This window comes from Gymnodraco acuticeps, unplaced genomic scaffold, assembly GCF_902827175.1.
Source record: "Gymnodraco acuticeps unplaced genomic scaffold, fGymAcu1.1, whole genome shotgun sequence".
Lineage (NCBI taxonomy): Eukaryota > Metazoa > Chordata > Actinopteri > Perciformes > Bathydraconidae > Gymnodraco > Gymnodraco acuticeps.
The window spans coordinates 235,338-256,843 of record NW_022989879.1 but is presented as its reverse complement, the minus strand read 5'-3'; the positions used below and the strand labels follow the sequence as shown (position 1 = coordinate 256,843).

The window sequence follows — 21,506 nt, the reverse complement described above, 5'->3', positions numbered from 1 at the left end:
TTCTTTGTTGGGATTTTTGCCTCCTGTCCCTGACGACTCAGTACCAGCCAACTTCCTGACTCCACTGCCGTCTTTTTTCTGTTTTCTGCTTGAATAAAGCTTTTTGTTTTTTACCATCTCTCTCCAGTCTTTTGCTTTGGGGTCCAAGATTCTATAGGCCGTAACACATACAGTCCTGTTTTAGAGTTATTAGGAATGTTTACAGAGCATTTCACAACCTTTTGGCAGACTCAAAGTGCAAGAATGAAAAAGGAGTTATTTTTTCAACCTCAGTTTTATGTAGGCCCTGTTGGGGAAATATTTTCCAAGGCCCATAACTTTGACCCAGTTTATCAGTTCATATACTGTCCTAACTGCACACGCACCTGTAACCTTGGCTGCTGTGCTCTCAGTGTTTTGTCTCCCTGTTCCTGCCTGTTGGCGTCAGCTGATAGAGGTATGATTCTATCTTGTTATGCACAATGTTGATTATTCTCTCTGAACTAGCTAACTACATGGGTCTGGGGTAGAGTTCTTCAGAATTGACATGGCAACTCTACCGTGAAGTCAGAACCTCTGGCTCTTGGACTTGTTTTGTGAATTCTCCGGCCGAAGCTCCAAATAAACCCATCAGTGTTTGCCATCAAATCTCCAGCTCTCCCGTGTCTCCTTTGAGTCGATGACTCCTCCTGCATTGCTACACAGAAGTTTCCCCCACAGGCCCAAAATAAGTAGCTGTCAAAAGATAACATCACAGAAAGATTGAAGGAAATGTTACAGCAGTATTGCTGAAGGATTGCATCTAAATGAGGGCTGGGAATTCCCTGCAAACAAGATGAAAATACTTTAAGAATTGTATTAGTTTGAGATGTTATAAATTATTTTCTGAATTAAAAAAATACATCAAATGCCTTAAGGGTTGGTTTATTCTCGATTGTTTTATGATTGTCAACAAATTAGGCAAATGTCAAAAAACAAAAATCTCAAGCATCTGGTGAGTATTTCCTGCATCATTACACTGTGGGTGTCATTGAGATTGATTGGTTGGCAATGAAGACAAATAAATTAATCAGTTTTTACACTGCAGGCCTCACTTTTTAGTTTGTTCCATTCAATAGATATGCTGACAATAAGACTGGGTATTCAACAGCTTTCCTTTCACCTTTCACCCAGATAGATGGCTACCATGAGCCAGCAGAAACTGAGTGAACTGACCAGCTGTTACACAGCTCTCACTTTTTTTTCTACGTGAACCTTATCCAGATATTTTATGGATACTGATAGAGACAGAGCTGCTAGTCAACTTGTGAAAAGTAGCTTTTGTAGGCTGACAATCGGATTAAGTGAAATAGTTGGAATAGTTGTGAGCAGATATTTAAACCCTGTTGGTGCAAACAATTGTTATAAGGCTACATTTCCTGCGCTGTTTGTGGGTGAATTTCATCCAGATAGGCTGCAATCACGAGATTAAAATATAACAATGTCAGCACTGTCATAAAAGTGGTCCACAAACTGAAATTGGAGACCAGTATTGGTTTATGAACAACCATTTTTTATGAATTCAATAAAGTTTCTATCATATTGTATAATGGTTTCCATTTGAGGTCCAATGTGATTATTGAACCAATCTGTGACTTCCTGAACCCTGCTACTCTGTTGCCAGGAATATGTGGTCACTCAGTGGACACATACCGTAACCGTGGAGCTTTGTCCACAGCAGATAAACCTGCTGAACTCAGCAGGTATAGTTAGATCAGAGCAAACAGACAGCACAGCAGCAGCCTGCAGACTGAGGGTACAGTCCATCTACTGTCAACATATCCAAAAACGTGTTCCTCTGAGTTTGCAGAGTTAAAAACTACAGCAGCCACGTCTCCTAAATACTTTAGTTATTTGCAACAACTTTTTTGAAAGAATAATAATGGCGTATTTTCAACTATTGCTTTTATCCGTTTTTTTTACCTTGACCATAGCAGACCCATACACAAACCTCTGCTCCTTTCATTACACAGTTCTACCAAAAAGATGACCTGGTGAGGCTCATATACATGAGAGAGAGAGAGAGAGGAGAGAGAGAGAGAGAGAGAGAGAGAGAGAGAGAGAGAGAGAGAGAGAGAGAGAGAGAGAGAGAGAGAGAGAGAGAGAGAGAGAGAGAGAGAGAGAGGGAGAGAGAGAGGGTCGATCCAGACTCAGAGTGCAGTGGTGATTCAGTCGGTCGAGAGAGGAAGAAGAGAAGAAGAGATGAGCCCGATGAGAATCCCACTCTGAAACCTGGTATTACCTAAATCCTTACTTATGTTACATTTTGTTGTAAATATGTGTGTACAATGTACATTATGCATGTACTATACTCTGGAGCTGTTGCATGATTGAACCATTTGATAAATGAATACAATGTTTTCACTGTCCTAACATGTTAGATTAGATACATTTATGGCTGCATCATTCTATGAAATTAAAACATTTTGATTTCTTGTGTATCATTTTGTATACATTTTCCTAAATGTACGTCACAAATTGGAATTGCAACTAGTAATGTCAATCGTATTTGTTTTCTTCCAGGTCCTTTGCAGCCAGGAGCCAACTGCCACATCCTGCATTTGATGCAAGGGTCTCCACATCCAGAGAAGGATTTTACTTTTGTCCACACATCTGCAAGAACAGTTTAAAACACAAAGGTTAGTTGAGATTGGTTATGTAATTTGCCATTGAAACGCAGAAGGAAAGAGATTACTAGGAAGTGGTGCTTTGACATTTAATGTGAATTTAACAATATTTCACAGGATCTCTGCCCCCCCTTAGTGGCGACAGGCTGAAAGAACAGGGTATGTCTGAGCTGCAGCTACTCAGCACTTAAACCAAGATAAATATAACCAATTTTGCAGTATCCAGCAACTCTGCAGCATGTTTCAGTGTCTTTCAATAAATAAACCCACTGAATGCACCTGCACTTCAACAAACAAAAGTAACTGGCTGAAACCATGGCTGAAACAGGGAGCAGCTTAATAGAAAGATATTTCTCTGGTTACAATAAAACTAAAGTGAATATTGGACTTACATTCATTTTGCAGAAAAGTGTAAGTTAATGTTGCTGAAATGACTTACAACTGCACTACAATTTTCACAATCTCTCTGCGACACTTAGTAGGAGTCCGGACCCCCATGTTGTGAGCCAATGCCCTAATCTCTTATGATATAATGTCATCTAATCTAATGCTTTATTGTGATTCACAGGTCATATAGTGCCTCAAACCTGGAGTCCCTGAGACCGCAGTAAGCCAGAGTCTGTACTCGACAGGGTTGGGTGTCGGCCATGTCTAGGCCTCTTCTCTCAGACCCCCAGGAGAAGCTCCTCAGCCACTCCATCCTCACCGCAGCCCGGCTGGCCCGCAGAGGATGGACAGAGGAAGGGAACAAGACAGGGTGGCAATTTTCCCATTTTGACTTGACTGATCAAACCTCTGTCTCCAGACCAGATGGAAATCAGGGTCAAAAACGTGCCGAGATTCTTGTGAAGGAGCTTGGGAACATGCAGGTTCACATCTTAAACAGCAGGAATACAGCTAAGGAAAGAGTGACTGGCTCTGACCAAAAGGCAGATGAAGCGAAACACACACAAGCAGAAAGAGAGACGGGTCTCTGCAGTCAGACGGGCGTCTTGGTCTGGGCCTCTGGCTGTCGCCCCACATGCAGACGCCCCAAAAGGTTTAAGGCCCCGATACTACCTGTCATCGCTGAGATGTAGAACAGCTGCAATTTGTTCCAGGACAATGTAAAAAAAAAGCCTATGTACTTATGGTGCTTTTTGGTTATGGTAAGATTTTTAGAATTTGTGTAGACTTTAATTAAACCTTGTGTTAAATGTTAAATATCCCTATAGGACCATGAATAAATGATCATTTTAATGACACAAAAACAATGTTGTTTTAAACACCACCATTTTGTGAAAAGTATGCTAAAAGTATTTTATAAGAAATTAAATGATAAGAAATATGTCTTATTGAACATCATTTTTTATTTCTGATTTGATTCCATGTCATGAATTTATTTGAAATTATTTTACTATTTTATTATAAATCATGTGACCCAGTCATGCCAGCTTAGTGCAGTAATTACTACACTTTCAATGTTTAAGTGAAAATTCTGAATTTTTTGTTGAAAATTATCATCTTCATTTCAAAAGATGGTTTGCCACTGGCCTAATGTTTACAAATCAATACTGACAATTAGGACAAACCTAGTTTTATAATCTTATAAAAAACGATTTTGTGTTTTACTGTCTGTATAACCTTGACTTTCGAATATTTTCTAATTAAAGTCACATAGTGAAATTTCCTTTGTAATATGCACTCCTTTATTACAAAGAATCACAAGCATACCTCAGTCATTACCGGCTCGAAGTTTTAGTGGCGATACCATATACTGTTAGCATATTACAGTACAGTACAAGCGAGTACAAGTAGCCTACTTCTGGGTGTTTCATTCAAGCTCGGCTCTGTGTGTGTGGCACGAGAGAGAGAGAGAGAGAGAGAGAGAGAGAGAGAGAGAGAGAGAGAGAGAGAGAGAGAGAGAGAGAGAGAGAGAGAGATAGAGAGAGAGAGAGAGAGAGAGATGTTGCTGCGCTAACGAATATTAGAGGCTGTTTCTACAACTAAGTGAAAGGAAAGTCCTCGTCAGATAACCTCAGTTTAGTGAGGTAAGGACTCTCTCAGTGTTTAGATCACTTTAGTCGTTATCTCAGTGGGTCTCAAAACAGTTTGTTCACCATGTAAACAAGTATTTCCGAGGCACACCTTCATATGATCATTATACACTGAACAAAAATATAAACGCAACATTTTTGTTTTTGTTCCCATTTTTCATGAGATGAACTCAAAGATCTAAAACATTTTCTATATACACAAAATAACCATTTATCTCAAATATTGTTCAAAAATCTGAAAAAATCTGTGATAGTGAGCACTTCTCCTTTGCCGAGATAATCCATCCCACCTCACAGGTGTGGCATATCAAGATGCTGATTAGACAGCATGATTATTGCACAGGTGTGCCTTAGGCTGGCCCCAATAAAAGGCCACTCTGAAACGAAAATGTTTTAGATCTTTGAGTTCATCTCATGAAAAATGGGAGCAAAAACAAAAGTGTTGCGTTTATATTTTTGTTCAGTGTAGTTAGACTATAAAACAATAAGAGAATAAATGAAAAACAGGTATGAAATACTATATGACAGTAAAACAAGTAAAATATCCATAAAGAAAAAGTAGCCTATCTGTTTACAGTTCTGTTTCATATGGGTGTTGAGAGATGTATCCATATCCTCTTAATTTTGCTCTCAAAAGTGCACCAGATTAATGCATTTGATTTAACTTCAATAATTTAAAAAATCTTCCCAGGGGAGCATGACCCCGGACCCCCCTAGGAGGCTGGTCCGCCCCCCACTTATAAAAAAATAGCACTTTTACCCTTCCTATATATGCCGTTAGCTGATTATCGAGCCTTCATTGTAACAGTCGCGGGCGTAGCCTACTGTATCTGCGTGTGGGGAGTGTTGCAGTAGAACATTTCACTGTAGCCCATAGCTACATTAATGGGAAACCCTGTGTTTGAGCACCCCCAACAGAAAATCTCTATCTATCTATCTATCTATCTATCTATCTATCTATCTATCTATCTATCTATCTATCTATCTATCTATCTATCTATCTATCTATCTATCTATCTATCTATCTATCTATCTATCTATCTATCTATCTATCTATCTATCTATCTATCTATCTGTAGGTAGGTAGGTAGGTAGGTAGACGGACGGACGGACGGACAGACGGATAGATAGACGGATAGATAGACGGATAGATAGATAGAAATGACATTAGCTGATGATGATAATAGATACTTCATTCATCCCAAATTGTGAAATGTGTGGAAACAAGTATAAACATAATAACATTAAATACAAATGAAAGCAATATACAGGAATATATGCATATACAGTAGAAAGGACACGATGAATATTATAACATTTAATGTAGCCTTACTATGAAGGCTGACCTAAATACGATGCTTTAGATTACCTTACCACTGCACTGGTAAGGTACAACTAGGCCGATTAATAAGATGTGAAGTGCTTTGTAACTTTAACCCGCTTGACTGAATACACAAAAAACAATGAAGAAAGTTGAACCAATAAACATAAAACACAAACTAACTGTATCACTATGATGATGGTGATAAAGAATACATCTAACCTTCCGCTGTTCATTAAAAAAACAGTGCATTAAACAAACCATCATGCTCTTACTTTGAAAACCATGCGGAAATGTCGTCATCAGCAGGCCATCACATGGTTTCCGAAAATAACCGAGTGACACGAGTAGATTTTAGCAGAGACCGGCGGAACGGTTGTCTCAAAACTCTGTGTGTGTAAAAAGACGATCCACGAGCAGAGATTTGAGATCCACAAGCGCATTTTTGGTCGACAAAACAAAATCGATTCACAAATGCCTGATCGAAAGTTGTAAATGTTAAAGAGATATTCAAAGATCTTTTTTTATTTGTAAAAATATTTTGCGTATTTGCAGATCCTTTTTACATTTGCAAATGTATTTGTGAGTTTGCAAATCTTTTAAATGCATTTGTAGATGGTGTTTTACATTTACAAATCACATATTTACACACAAATTATTTTTATGGTCACACAAATAATTATGAGACATAATGACTATGCCCATAGCCAGGCCTCGCTACATGTACAACTCCTTGCTTACAACATGTTATGTGTGTTTGCCACACACTGCTGTTTATGCTTTGCTCACCAGGTGTCACTCTTTGCCCATTGCACATTTTACACTGCTGAGTTAGAGTACATTGAATAGGATCTGTCACATTATCTGTTACATGTAATACATTTCATTCAATAAAATACAGTGTAAACACCTTATGTGAACATGTAGCACGTGAAGCTATAGCAAGCCACCTTTCCCACAAATACCACAAGCATCAGAATAATAACTCTTATCATAAATCTGCCTTGTTGACACAACAGGGTGTCTGTGTTGAGCGAAACACAGAGCTATTTAGCTTACATTGCTGCATAGCTTGAGGAACAACACGGCAACAATCAAATGTTCACACCTGTGCAGTTAAAAAAAAAAAAGGCTGTAAAACTATGATTTAGTTATTACACTAAGAGAACTGAATGTCTGGCATGTCACACATCCTGACAACCAGAAACCAGTTGTAGAAAACAAATGATAAATTAAGCTTGAGGAATGTGTTATCCAACTTTAATTTATAGTGTTGGAGACATTGTCAGTGCACAAAATATGTTTTCTTGTTCAAACTGGAAACACCAGCATCATGTTTGGAGTGTTGCATGACGACAAAATGACTTCAGAAAACCAAGAATCTGTACCTCCACCCATTCATTTAGCAGAGGTTAAGGTTTTCCAGATGTTTCAAGTGCGTCCGTACGCTGAGCCTCATCCTGCGCTTAGCTCAGGCTGGTAAATTGGACGGGTCACGAGGTCAAAGATGCTCCCTTGTTTTTGCAGAGATGATTTAGAGGACACACACACAGGAGAGGTGATGCAGTACATGTGTATGTGAGCTGTTATACTATCTGACTCTTAACTTGTGCGGGAGTTTGACATTTGCACTTGGGGGGCAAACCTTTTTTACTGACGTCAGTACACAGTCCCAACTATTGCGTGGGGTGCTACGGATACAGTAGCAATAAAGCCAGCGTTCACCGCACTGAGTATGACTTTTCCACATACGAACACAACTCGTCCCGTCATGCACGCCTCATGCCCGCCGTACACACACACTCATATGGAAGGGGCGGTCTCTCCCCCCAACAACAGTGCATTACATCTGTAAAACGTATAACTGTGCACATCTTATACTTATTTGATAACTACTATATCCCTTGGTTACTTGAACACGCTACAATATTATGAACCAGTGTCCTACTTAGTGCAGAAGTAGACGCCTTAAACGTTTTATAAATCACCACATATCCATTACTGCTAATTATTGTAATACAATAGCTGAATCACTTGTATGCAAAAAAAAGCGAGGGAACTTGTGTCCTTAACCTCATACGTCACACACACACACACGTCACAACATGCGACTGCTCAATAATGAAATTATTTCAAACAAAACATGATATTATTCAGATTTGTATTGTAACAATCATTATATTACATCTATTAAAATATTGACATACGAAATATTTGTATTGGAACAGCTTTAGACGTAGTAATGCTGTAACATATTTCAGCCACTAGGGGGGGGGCAATGCCCCCCCTGCCCCCCCCGCAAAATCCGCCTATGGCGTGAGCCACAGTGATTGAAAGCGAACACACACGGAGCAGGTTTGGGGTTTCAGACGCTTTAATCAAACCTCATCAGCTGAGCTCTGGGGCTTGACGGTTGACTCCAGCCATTTATTCCACCCTGGTGGGAGTTGAAACAACAAAGTAAGATACATAAGAAGCAATGCAATGTGTGTGTGTGTGTGTGTGTGTGTGTGTGTGTGTGTGTGTGTGTGTGTGTGTGTGTGTGTGTGTGTGTGTGTGTGTGTGTGTGTGTGTGTGTGTGTGTGTGACTGACAGGTCCAGTGCCTCCAACCAGGTAATGAGCCAGAACAAATATATTAAAGGTCCCCTGTTATACTCTTTTTCATCAATATATTATAAGTCTCAGATATATACAAAACATGTCGGAAGTGTTTGGTAAATACCAAACAGATCACCCATTGTAGCATCCCATAATCCCCTCTGTTTCAGCCCTGTTTCAAAAGTGCTGATTCTGTCTGTTACTTTAGATGAAAATAAGGAAAATAACGCCCCTCTGCAAGATATTTGGTTAAAAAGAACACAATATTGCTCTAGGAGGAGATTCAGGTAATAAGGTGGGGGGGGGGGGGTTACCTTGGTTGGTGATTGGCTAATGGTTACACGAGCCAAACAATCGTTATGACATCATAAAGGGGCCAATCTGATCAGCTCATTTTCAGACAGGTTTTTATATAAATGGATCAGGATCAGGATTTCTGAAACATTCAGCATCTCTTAACACACATGTTTATGTATAAAATATATGAAAATTGGATTTTGCATAATAGGTGACCTTTCAAAACACAAAAGTATTATAAGGTCTGCTGTTTGAAAGGACACAGCTATGTCCCTAAAGCTATTAGTGGATTCAAATAAAGCGATACCATATTTTGATAGTACATGTTGCATGTTTTCTTGCGGTTTGTATGTAACTCCAGCATAGTAGTAATGAGTGAGGGCCGGCTGCAGTACCTGAGGATTGGGTTACATGAGCTGTCTGTCAGCACAGACAGAATGAGCCCCCTCGGGACAGAAACAGACAAAGTGGTGTTCACGCCGCACAGATGTCAAATACTATAAAGAAGATATCCCTCACATTTGTTTTAGGGAGTTTGGTCCACCAAATGGGCGAGAGTTTGACACTAGATACCTTTTAGAATTCAAAGGAATGTTTTGTGAAGTTGGCTTGATTTGTGTGTAAGTGACAACTTTAGTGACAGCTAGTGAATCCATCCATTTTCTATATAAACTTTTCGCGTTGAGGGTCGCAGGAGGGCGAGAATTACACCTTGGCAGCTCAGTTTATCACAGGGCTGACACACGAAGACAAACAAGCTACAGACAAGTAAGAGTACTAACCTCTACCTGTCCGTGTGGAATTTTATGTTTGTGGACTGTGTACCACTGAGTAACTAGGTCTCTACTCTGAGTCTGAAGACAAAAAATGAGCTTCAAACTTTTCAAATGAGTAAAAAAGAAATTATAAAGCAAAAGCAAATCAGTCTGCCAAATGTGTAAAATCAGATAAAAGTCTGGAAGTAAACCCTTAAAGCTTGGATTGATGAAAAACGCGAAATAAAAGTCAGATATAAGCTATTAATGTGAAGTCTGGAATAACCCTGATATTTAAGAATACACATGACAAGTCAGAGATAACATTTCAAATGTTAAGGGTTATTTCTTTTTCTACATTATCTGATTACTTAGGGTTATTACTGTACCTCAAATAAACCTTTATTGTGATGTAATAATTTAATGAATAGCTTAATATCGAATTACTCTACATGTATCCTTCTGTTTCCTTTTCTCTCAGCCGTTCAACTTCTTTGTTCTGTGTACAAGCACGTAAGAACATGTGTGTTTGTGAGAGATTGCGCGGAAGTGTTTCTATTTGAACACACCTCATTTGACTAAAGGCTGCTATCACTGAAGCATTATCCAACCACTCAACATATCAGTGAGTTACAGCTTCACCAATATTGACACAGCTCTTTCTACTGAAAGAGGAGGCAGCTCTAGATGCCAAACAGGTCACAGCCTATTAAGGCTGTATAATACAGGAGGAAGGATTCAGGAGAGAGGCTGACCCGCCCATTTGTATTCAAAAAACGTTGTAACTTATCCTTACTTGATGAGGCATGTTAGCTGATACAGAGGGGAAATTACACCTGAAAATGAAATTGAGTGTTTCAAAAACAGTGCTTACAACTCAAAACTTCTGCTTGTTCAAAAGGAGTATACAGAAGAGTTGTTTTTGTTAATGTGTTGCCGACTACTACCATTCAAACACTTTAGGGTTTAGACATTCATAACAGCAAGAATGGTATTGCATTATATATTCAAAATGTTCCTTTTTTACAATCGGGGGTATGTCGGGGACAACATACTGTAGGATCGCGACACAAATTACATTAAAAAAGAAATCAGTGTACAAAAGCAAGCAAAACATATATGAGTATTCCACAAACCCACTTGGCCTGGTGAAAGCTTTGCGTACCTGTTGGATCTTTACATTTCTTTTAAATAATATAATCAATTATGAACTTCTAACACAAAGTATTTTGATTTCTTTTTTTATATTTATATTCAATATTCAATATTTTCCCAAGAACAAAATCCTCCCTTGCTTCTCACCTTTTTTTCCTTATAGTATGTGATAGCTAATTTGAAATCTTTAGTTTTGAAATGTCTTTCAGTCACCTTACATGTACATGTAAAGCCTTCAAGAAATGTTTATATCATTATTATTCTGTGACATTTGAGAGGCTGGATGAAAAAACTAAATCATATAAATGAATCAAATATGACAAATAATCGCTTGTTGCAGTCTTAAATTATGTGTCATACTCGAATGGATGACGTGCCACATTCCGAGTTCATTTTCACCCGAAGTATTAAAGTCAGAGTTCTCTGTTAAGGATCACTGACAAGGTCACCTCCACATATAGATCATCGATTATGATCTGACAGTCACTGAAACCGACACATCCTGCTCTACAAGAACTCGTCCCAAGTTGGTGTAACACAAACAGAGTTGTGTCTCAAGGGGAAGACCAAGAAACATTTAACTTTTACAAACAGGACCCTGGAGGATGCGTCTCCAGAGAGGGCTCTTAGTCCAGAGAGGGCTGTAGCGGTTTTTGACTTCATACCACCCAAGGACTGGAAACCTCCCTCCTGTCTGCTGTTTCAGTCGTTCCCACAGCAATAATGGATGCAAATGAGAATTGATTAGGAGACGCTGGCAGGTTGACTCCTTTGCTTTCTCCTGGTGAAGGATGGATGATGCTCCATGACCGCTAACTGCTTGCTGTTTTACTCATGCCTTATTCATATTCTTATTCTTACATTTATTCTCATAATCTTATTTTTGTACATAATATGAGAGGTCCTACACCACCATTGTGAGTTGGGGTTTCACAACTAGACCTGAATCACAGCTTGTCAGTCAGAAGGTTTCCAGTCAGGAAGGAGGTCGAATCATCTTCCCTGTTTTACAATTTGAGCCCATACAAATCCACAAAATCATAGTTTTGTGTGACCTTGGGTTTACTGCTTCTGCTGACAAATTATGCTGACATCCTGAGCACTTAGTTCTCATTTGGAAAGGGTGGTTGACTGGTAACAGCAAAGGGAGGCATACAAAAAAAGCACTCCCTCAGACATGTGCAAAAGCAATCAAAGAGCCGAGGGAGGATGGTAACCTTTCAAATGGGAATTTATAGAATTAGAAGAATTGGGAGGGATGAAACCCTCTTTAATGGTCACACATGCAGAGCACACAGTGAAATGTGTTCTCTGCATTTAACCCATCCTAGTACCAGGAGTCTAGTACTATAGGAGTACTAGGAGTCTAGTACTAGGAGCAGTGGGCAGCTGTTGAACAGCGTCCTTAGGCAGAGAAAGAGCGTGTGCATGCCCCCTTGTCTCCTACCCTTTCTTATACAGAAATCCCACTCGATCACTTCAGGCTCAAAACCACAGCCTGTTAAAGGAAGTGAGGCCGATTCCTGGGAGAACGACACATGCAGAGAAGGAGGAAAAGAGAAAGGAAAAGTAAAAACTCTGAAACCGGGCCAATCAGATATGATGTCCGTGCAGTTATTCATAGTCTAGGTACTTTCTTTTCATCTAATTCTTCACATCTGCACTGCTTCAAAACAAAAAAAGAAAAGCAAATATAATGTCCATCTGTGGTTCTTGTAAGTTTTCCTGCAGGCAATACATTAAAATATATCCAGACCACATGATGTCACTAACGTTAGCAGAGCCATCTAAAGTAGCTAAAATAAATAATCCCCCAAATGGCAAACATTTAGTGCACCTGTAATCGAATTAGGTCTTCAAGGTAGAGGGAGGGGAGATTCAATTACACGATTAGTCTCGGCAGCAGACCAGTGACTGTGATGGGCCAACAGCGCTCCGATTTTTGAAGTTCAGCTATTGAGAGGTTTCCTGAATATCTTCCGTCTGTGTGGGCGTTTTTGTCTAATACGTCTATATCTGTACTTGTATGAAGCACTTCTCACATGAACCTATTTTGTAAAATATCCTTTAATTTGACTTGACTGGACAAATTGGTGTAATATTGCTTGTACTGGGAATAGTGAGGAAAACATGTTGTTACTCTTGGCAGGTGGGTGTCGTTCACTAAAGCCAAACCAACTCTTGCTCCTGACAAAATGCGGAGCTTTTCAGTAAAAAACTACTAATTCTTCAACACTATACATGATTTCGACATTGAAACACCCCTGAATTCATAGCATAGGAACGTCTGAATCTGTAAACAATCCATTCATAAATTGATAGCACAGAAGTCTGATGATTTCTCTAGGTCAACTTGGAAATTGTGTGCCTGAATTTCACCAATCTGGGTGAGCAACATAATACTTATGGACATGACCTTTCTGATCAGAAAACAGCCTTTAAGTAAGGCAGTGGGAATGTAGTTTTTTTTCCAAGTGTTCAAAAACATTGGTCAAAAAACATCTAAATGTTCTAACAATCAGTTGTATTTGAATTCAATACGTTTTTTCATTTAGGTTTGAACTTGCTTATGCTCATTTTTGCTTACATAACATTTTCTTTTATCCATGGTAGAAGCAAATCTCAACAAAAAGTTGCATGACTGTCTCATGTCAGTTCAGTAATCTTTTTGTCTGAGATATAAATCAGTCAAATCCCTAAACCATGCCATAAAAAGTTAGTTTCACATGGGGATAAACTCAATGACAGGCGTATGCAGCATACAAGAGAAGCAACACGTCTGGAAGTCATCATGCAAAGAAAGTTAAACTCTTGGTCTTTTAGTCCACCTAAAGCCACTGAAATCCTGAAGGCTGTAAGTGGGTTCTAAAAGCATTCTTCAGGGAAATTCTCCCAAATGTTTAGCTCCCCCTCTTTCATAACAACACACTCACAAACACACACATCCTTAATTAGAGCACTCGCAGCTGGAAATAGTGAAAGATAAGGATATGAAGCCAATCTGTTTTCCATTGTATTTGATTGCTTTAATTTTACTCGTCATGCACTAATTGAAGCTCAACACATTTTTCTGCATTCTATTATTTTCTAAAAGGGACATTATCCGGACACATTGTAGAGCGGAGATACAAAATAATCTTTTTTTTAATGTATTTTTTGAATACTTTTTTTACATTTCTATGATGCCACATTATTCCTTTGATCACACAAAACTATTTCTAGCAGAAAAAAACACGTCATTCCTACAACAGGAAATACTAAATGTATTAAGATGATGATTCCCCTGCTACGTATAGGAATTTTTAACATTGATAGTAAATCCATTTGGGGGGGGGTTATTTGCGCATTTCCCCAACCTGGTTTTGTTGAGATGATGCTTGTGGTGCGAAGAGAGGAAAGCGGATAGACAAGCTTTCAAGAAATGAAATGAAACAAAAGCCAGACACCGGTTAATTTCCTGGGAGTGTGTTAGTGGGTGGCTGTAGAGCTTTGTGTGAGTAGGTGGGGGGGGGGTGTGTGTGTGTTTACTGTTTGATCGTCTCTTTTATGTTCCTTTCTCACAAGTACTGTTTGACATTCCTGTACAGGGCTAGACCGAAGTATTTAGAAAGGATGAAGACATACATAAAGGGGGGCAACAGGAGGGATGAGGAACAGAAAGAGGAACACAAAATAATTGTTTCAATCATATTTGTATAAACCTTTTTATTTTTTCAACTTGTCTTCCAAAACCTCACATGTTTTTTTTTGCTTATCACATGTTTTGGTTGAGATGGTTTAAAGACACTTCTTAACTGTGACATTGCACTCTATCCAAACAAAGACTCCCACCGTGTTTTAATTGGTCTGCTTGTCAGGGTGTTATGTCTCCTTGCATGTGTGTGTGTGTGTGTGTGTGTGTGTGTGTGTGTGTGTGTGTGTGTGTGTGTGTGTGTGTGTGTGTGTGTGTGTGTGTGTGTGTGTGTGTGTGTGTGTGTGTGTGTGGTAAAAGTGGTATTTAACAGCAGCTGCTGACCAGTAGCTGTAATTCATCCCATGTTACAGAGCTCCACAGAGGAACACTGTGATCTTCAAATGCGGACACTGTGTGAGATTAACGTACAGGGGACTGTTAAAATCGGAGAAATGTACGAGTCCTTTGGGAAATGCTTGTAATTCAGCCTGGTTTCTGATACAAACAAGGTTAAGGCCATTTTCAGACCGTGTAACACAGTCAAACACAAAAGGAGAAGGAAAGCCACCAATGATTATTCAATGGCATAATACAAGGGTAGGCACAGATCATTTAAATATACAAACACATATATATCGTATTGGCATACTGTCGCCTTGTATGGCGGAAATTATCTCGGATGCAATCACCTATAAGGGACTTCCCTTTATGGTTTTTGAAGTGAGCAGTATTTTTACTTCACAACACCTTTTCCTCGTGTGAGGCCTCAGAGTGAGACATGGTGATGTTTGATGGTTTGTGTCTGCCCTTTGAAGCGAGGCAAAGTGAAACCCTGATGTGGTTTTGACTAAGACTACAGATTGTGTTGCAGTAGAAGCAAACCCTACTCCCTTTCTTTATTTTGAGATAAATATTGCACAACACTGTGTACTTATTTAGAATTCACTAGTTTTACAGGCACCCGAGAATCCCCAGTAGTTTACAGTACAGAGCTACAAAGTGAGCTCTGCAACATTCCCTTAACCAACAAAGAAGTTTCCAATTACTTGCCACAATTAACAGACGGTGGGATCACAGAGCATTGAGCTTGTTAAATCCCCTATGACCCATTTACTGCAGAGGATTGTGGGCACACAGCTACTGTTAAATAACTCACGCAATGTCAATAGTACAGTATGCAGTTGTGGAAGAAGTGCAAAAGTAACAGAAAACAAAAACAAGAGAAAGCCCTGTGTTCAAGTCAAGTCAGCTCATTTCAAACTGATAAACAACATATTTTCTTACATAGCCTAGGGAGTTTCCCACCATGTGGTTTTGTTTTTTGGTCCATCTTGTTAGATTTGTCTTGATTTCTGCCTCCACCAATGCAGTGCAGGTGGATAGATTTGCTCTTAAGGTGCTGACAGCTTTTTCTTACATTTAGCCTATTCTTTTTGTTCACAATGAAAGCTATAGATTATCCAGATTACCCATTGTATTTGGGCGGAGGCAGACATCTCAGAGACTAACATCCTGGAAACTAGACAAATAAAACCTTATACCTGCATGGCTGGGTACAACAAAAGGTAACAAAAATGTGTGTTGCGTGGGAACATTATAAGCGGTTGTATGAAAGTATTAGCAGCACTTCATTCAGTTGTATTTGGTTCAGTTTATACTATTGGATTGAAACATGTTTCAACCATGCAAAGGGCACTATTTCCCTTTGAAACTCAAGTACCCATCTATTACCGGTTTGCCACTGCATTATTTGTTTGATAAATATTCTGTCAAAACAGCCACATATTTTCCAGTTTTTCCAATTTCCAGTTAGGACCTCTTTGGTCAGGTTTAAACATGTGGCTTGTGAAACATTTTACAAGTTTATGTTCTTGCCTTTCATAACATCCCTTCCTATAACAATGCTTGCAACAAAAGATGGTTGGCTGATTGATTTGAAATGTATTTCCGTTCATATTTTTTTACTGTATCTTTTATAACATTACTATATTGTGTGTTATAGTAGCACAGTATTTTATGTATACTATCAACAAGGTTAATCAACTTTGGATATGGACAGAATGTCAATCACAGTCAAAATCCTGCGAGCTGGCATGAATAGCAGTGGCCTTCCACTCGACTGTAAACACAAACGAAGAGTGAATGTGCTGAACTCAGTTGTCAACAGCTGGCATGTGTACACGTGGAAAACATTTGTTTGTCTTTCCCAGGTCAGAAACATCCAGCACACCAGGACAAAGCCTGCATTGTTACAGTGTTGATCCGGTGGAAAATCTGTGTGAAGGGGCACATTTAGTAGTGATTAAGTTAGATCTAAATCATTATCAGATGATTTCCCAACCAGACTCGAGGCCTGGAGCATTATTTCCTTTCAAACTATTATCTTTATCTTCACCAGAAAGTGGTTCTGTTCCTGGTTTTAATTTCTTAGCTTCCTATTTAAATCAGGGAAGAAAATGTTGATCAGTGCCTACGGTTATTTTTTTGATGAGGCAGGCACAGTTCTAATCAGTAATTTGAAGATTCAGAATGTACCACTTACTGTAGATACATTTTATTATGAGGCAGATTTTTAAAAACAAAGACTTTTACTCTGGCTCATATCTTCTGAACTTCAGACTGAAAATAAAAGTAGATAAAGTAGAATGCTGATGTAGAGTCAGTCATACTTTTTAACATGTTTCTGATTCATGTAATTATGGTTTTCTCTTACTCATGTATTTACTGGGTGAGAGCTGATGTATCTCATTAAGCAGTTTTAAAGACAAAAGTAGCTTGTTTCCTTTCTTTCTGGAATGTTTTAACTCGTATAAAAATACATTCTTCTTATCTGGAGTAAGAGCTAAAACATCCCTCTTCTCATGCAAACTCGGAGCCATCGTAACTTGAATTGTGACTATAATTGTATTGACTTGATATAATAAAAAACACGAGGTAAGTCTGGCCTACTGTTGTTCAACCAGCCCCTGGATATGTAATCTAATTACAATTGTGCCCAAAATGCATTTTTCATGTTAGCCCCCTTTTGCTGTGGGCTTGTCCAATGACTACTCTTGTTACCTTGATTGTTTAGAGGTATAGAACAACACTGCCTAGTTTAAAGCACTCGGTACAGATTGCTTCATCCTCAGAGTAATGAGGGGGTTTGGTGTCGATTAGGCTTTTTGTTTGTGAGTCTTGAAAGGAATTCTCTATAGCTACTTTATGTTTAAATGAATGGTTTGATGGGAGTGGTTTTGTGATTCATCCTGGTGAGCTTAATGATATGCTATGTGAGAGAAGGAACTAAAAAGAGAGAGTTGGTGTAGGGAGAGAGAGATGAAAAGCGTGAGAAATAAAGGAAGAAGTCACACTTTGCCTCAAAGTAGTAGTAAAATATAAACACAGGTACTGATCAAGATTCATTTAAGGTGCATTTAGATGACTATTGTGAACCCAAACTGTCTCACTACAAAACAATAACATCATTGGGTTGGGGTTAAAGAGTACTTCAGAGAACTTCAAAAAAATGAAAATAGGTTGTTTGGGTCTGTCCTCTATTAGCAGAACATATTTGTTGGTGCCATCGAAAACCATAACAAATTACTTTTGAAACATTTCATTTGAGGTTTAGAAAACAGACATGAGTTTGTTATGTTTAGGGAAAGATTGTGGTTTGGGTTCAAATTACAACTTTGTTAAGGTTAGGGGACCTTGTTGTTATACTAGGCCAGGGAACCACATGGTTTGGAGAAATCACTGTTGACTGTTGGAAGGAAACAAAAAGAAAGCATCTTTCTTTTGACCCTGACTTTTTGTTTGAGCTTCTTTAACATCGTCACTCTCCTTCTTCCTTTTGCTCACAGTGAACAAAGCTTTGTCATCCCAATGCAAAAACATGATGTTTTGGGCTATTTGCTGAAGTGGTGCTTTCGTTTTTTTTTATTGGATATCGGTCTTGTAAAAAAAGGGTACAAGTCCAGCAATGTTAACCCAATATGCGTGTAAAAACCCTTAAAGCTGAAGTCGGCAATTTAACATCAATCCCTTTTTTATTGGACAAATGTTGCAGTCCCTCCTCATTTAACTGCTTCCCCCCCAATACACTTTAGCTGAATCTCATAATTCCCCTTAGTTGATTCTAGGTTATTCAGATCACCTTTTGGCTCCTAACTAAGAATTGAGAGGTGGAGTTCAGGGTGTGTAGACCCCCTTTTTTAGAAAAGAGGTAGAAAATTGCACAATCGGTGCATTATGATCCTCCCTGGTTTTATGTATCCTCATTTCACCAGATAATGTCAGCCAGAAACTCTGGTATTAAGGTTTGTTCTGTTTTGATTGAGGGGGATTGTGAGCATTCTGAAACACAGCTGGAGGGAATGTTTTAAAACCAACTTTCCGCTATTACCTGCATCAGTGCGGATTGCAGTACCATTCGTGCAAGAGTTTATGCTTGCCTAATGATAACCGTTGCTGGTTTTATTTAGTTTGTTGGTTTCTTTTTTATAGAAACCTCCTTCATGCACATTTAATAGCAATTGTGCTATAATTGAAAAGGCCTGATTTAATAATAATTAAGAAGTTTTTTGCTTCAGACCATAGAATATATAGCTTCAGACTGATAAGACTGGTGACATTATATTGTTTTTAACACTATATGATTGTGAAACCAATACTGTTTATTAACTTCTCATTCAAGTGTTCTTGTTAAGATGTGACAAATGGCAAAAAGTACATAATAGCAGGTTTGGAAGCATTCATATCTGCTGAGAACATTTCAAATGTGTCTCTAAATGTGATCTACTGTAGTTCACCTATTCATGGTTCTTTATGACAAGCGTATACCTGGATAATGTTATTCCATTGCAGTTTTATAGGAAAAGTTGGTCAAACAAAATTAATGAGCAGACCTGGTTCCTGTGCTTCTGGCCAAACACTGAGAGACATATCTTGCTGTTTCATATGTGACTCTAAACTGTGGTACATTTTTCCAGTTTATAATCCAGCTGCAGTTGTTTTAATCTGTTGTCAGATGCTTAGTAAAAAAGGCTTTTACTATTGCAAATTCAATACTAGCATCGATCCTTCATAGGCATCAAATGATACAGTAATACTATTCTGTAAAGTACGTTAAAATAAAGTTTTTCATAATTAAATGTAAGGGTTTGTCGAAATGTTGTCTCTTTGACTTTCAGGAAAGTATACTGCATTTTTAAAGTGAGTGAATATATAATTGCTGTTAGATTTGATCTCCAATTTTTTAAATGGAAGATCCAGTCACATCTGTTTGTTATTCCAGCAACAGTAACGCTTCAGAACTACATTCAATATTCACTGCTAGCATCTGGTCACTGTGCATATGTCTGTGTGTGGCCAGGAAACATCCATCCATCTTCTCTCGCTTATCCGTGGTCGGGTCGCGGGGGTAGCAATTCCAGCAGAGAGCCCCAAACTTTATTTTCCCTGGCGACATCAACCAGCTCTGACTGGGGGATTCCAAGGCGCTCCCAGGTCAGCGAAGAGATATAATCCCTCCACCTGGTCCTAGGTCTACCCCTTGGTCTCTTCCCAGCTGGACGTGCCTGGAACACCTCCCTAGGGAGCCGCCCAGGTGGCATCCTAACTAAGTGCCCGAACCACCTCAACTGGCTCCTTTCGGAGGAGGAGCGGCTCAACTCCGAGTCCCTCCCGGATGACCGAACTTCTCACCTTATCCCTAAGGGAGACACCAGCCACCCTGCGGAGAAAACCCATCTCGGCCGCTTGTATCCGCGAGGAAACATAGCCATTCAAAAACAAGTTTGATGATGGATAACTGTATAAAAGATCAATTTTAGGATTGGCAAACTAGAAATTTGGCAATTATGAAGCCAATTGTTGGTCTGAAAATGCTTGACATGTGAAATTACTAAATGTGTTTGCACTTAATCATGCTTCCAATCCTGACATTTATCGAACACATGCTAGCTTTTGAAGACAGTTTCTGTTTCCTACACAAACACTCCTCAGGTCTAAACACATTAATCTATTCTTTTCATAGGGGCTCGACTGGAACATCTGATTTAGAGGGTACATGTAAAAGGACTGGACAAATACGCTCAGATAAAGATAATGTATTTCCTCCGGAATAAATTGTTCTCCATCAATTATTTTTAATCACAATCAACTTTCAAATGGTTAGTGTATTACTCTGCAGCATTCTTATGAGAAGGCATGTGGTGGCCTTATGCTATGAAATCATCTGTTTTTCATTTCTGACTCGGCAATATTGCAACCATATAAATTAAGGTTCATGGCTTCCAACTATTTGCTTCCCCATGGGGCGCTCAAGGCATATTTCTGTAAGTGGCACCATTGTTTCCAGCCTGTGCCATTATAACAACTAACCATTTTCAATGCAAGGGACATACTGTAGAGCTACCAAATGATGTTTGAGCCAAGAAACGGCAAAAGAGTTGTGTTTTTCTGGGCAAATAGGTTCTAAATCGGGAGTTATATCTGCTGCTATATTTTCTTGTAGCAGTATCTTGAACTCAATATCATAATGGGATTCTGACACTAAGACATTGACATTATTATTAGCTTGTTGTGGAAATAGGGTTAGGTATTTATTTACATTTGTCATATGCGTGACATGTTTTGAGTTTGGTTTCTAGACATTACACAGCCGGAAAAAATCTGCCTCTTCCTTCAGACTTCCTCACAGAGCCCCTCCTCCAACACACATGAACGCGCACATGACCAATGAGGGCACGAGATAAGTTTGTGCACAGATGGAAGGCTGACAGGCAGGTAGGCCATCCAGTTATTTTAAAATGATTGGTCGTGCTTTTTACAGTGCTACGGCTTCCACAGATGAAATATTTGTATGGATTTTTTGTCAAAGCACTTAAGATATTCATTGCTATCGGGATGTTAAGAGCATTCCATGGAATATAACAACAAGTGTATCTCAAGCCGGTTTCTCAAATACCTACCCCACCTTTAATTGTTGATAAATCAGCTGATTATTTTCCATCCCAGCTTTCTCAAAGTCCATTGTGATG

At 39.0% G+C, this 21,506-nt stretch overlaps 1 long non-coding RNA gene across 1 annotated transcript; it reads left to right on the top strand.

Moving 5' to 3' along the window:
* The first annotated feature begins 2,126 nt into the window (after positions 1 to 2,126).
* LOC117534294 lies at positions 2,127 to 4,314 on the top strand. Its single transcript, XR_004567172.1, has 3 exons — positions 2,127 to 2,253; positions 2,542 to 2,657; positions 3,214 to 4,314. It is a non-coding gene; the product is annotated as an uncharacterized LOC117534294 (long non-coding RNA).
* The last annotated feature ends 17,192 nt before the right edge of the window (positions 4,315 to 21,506 follow it).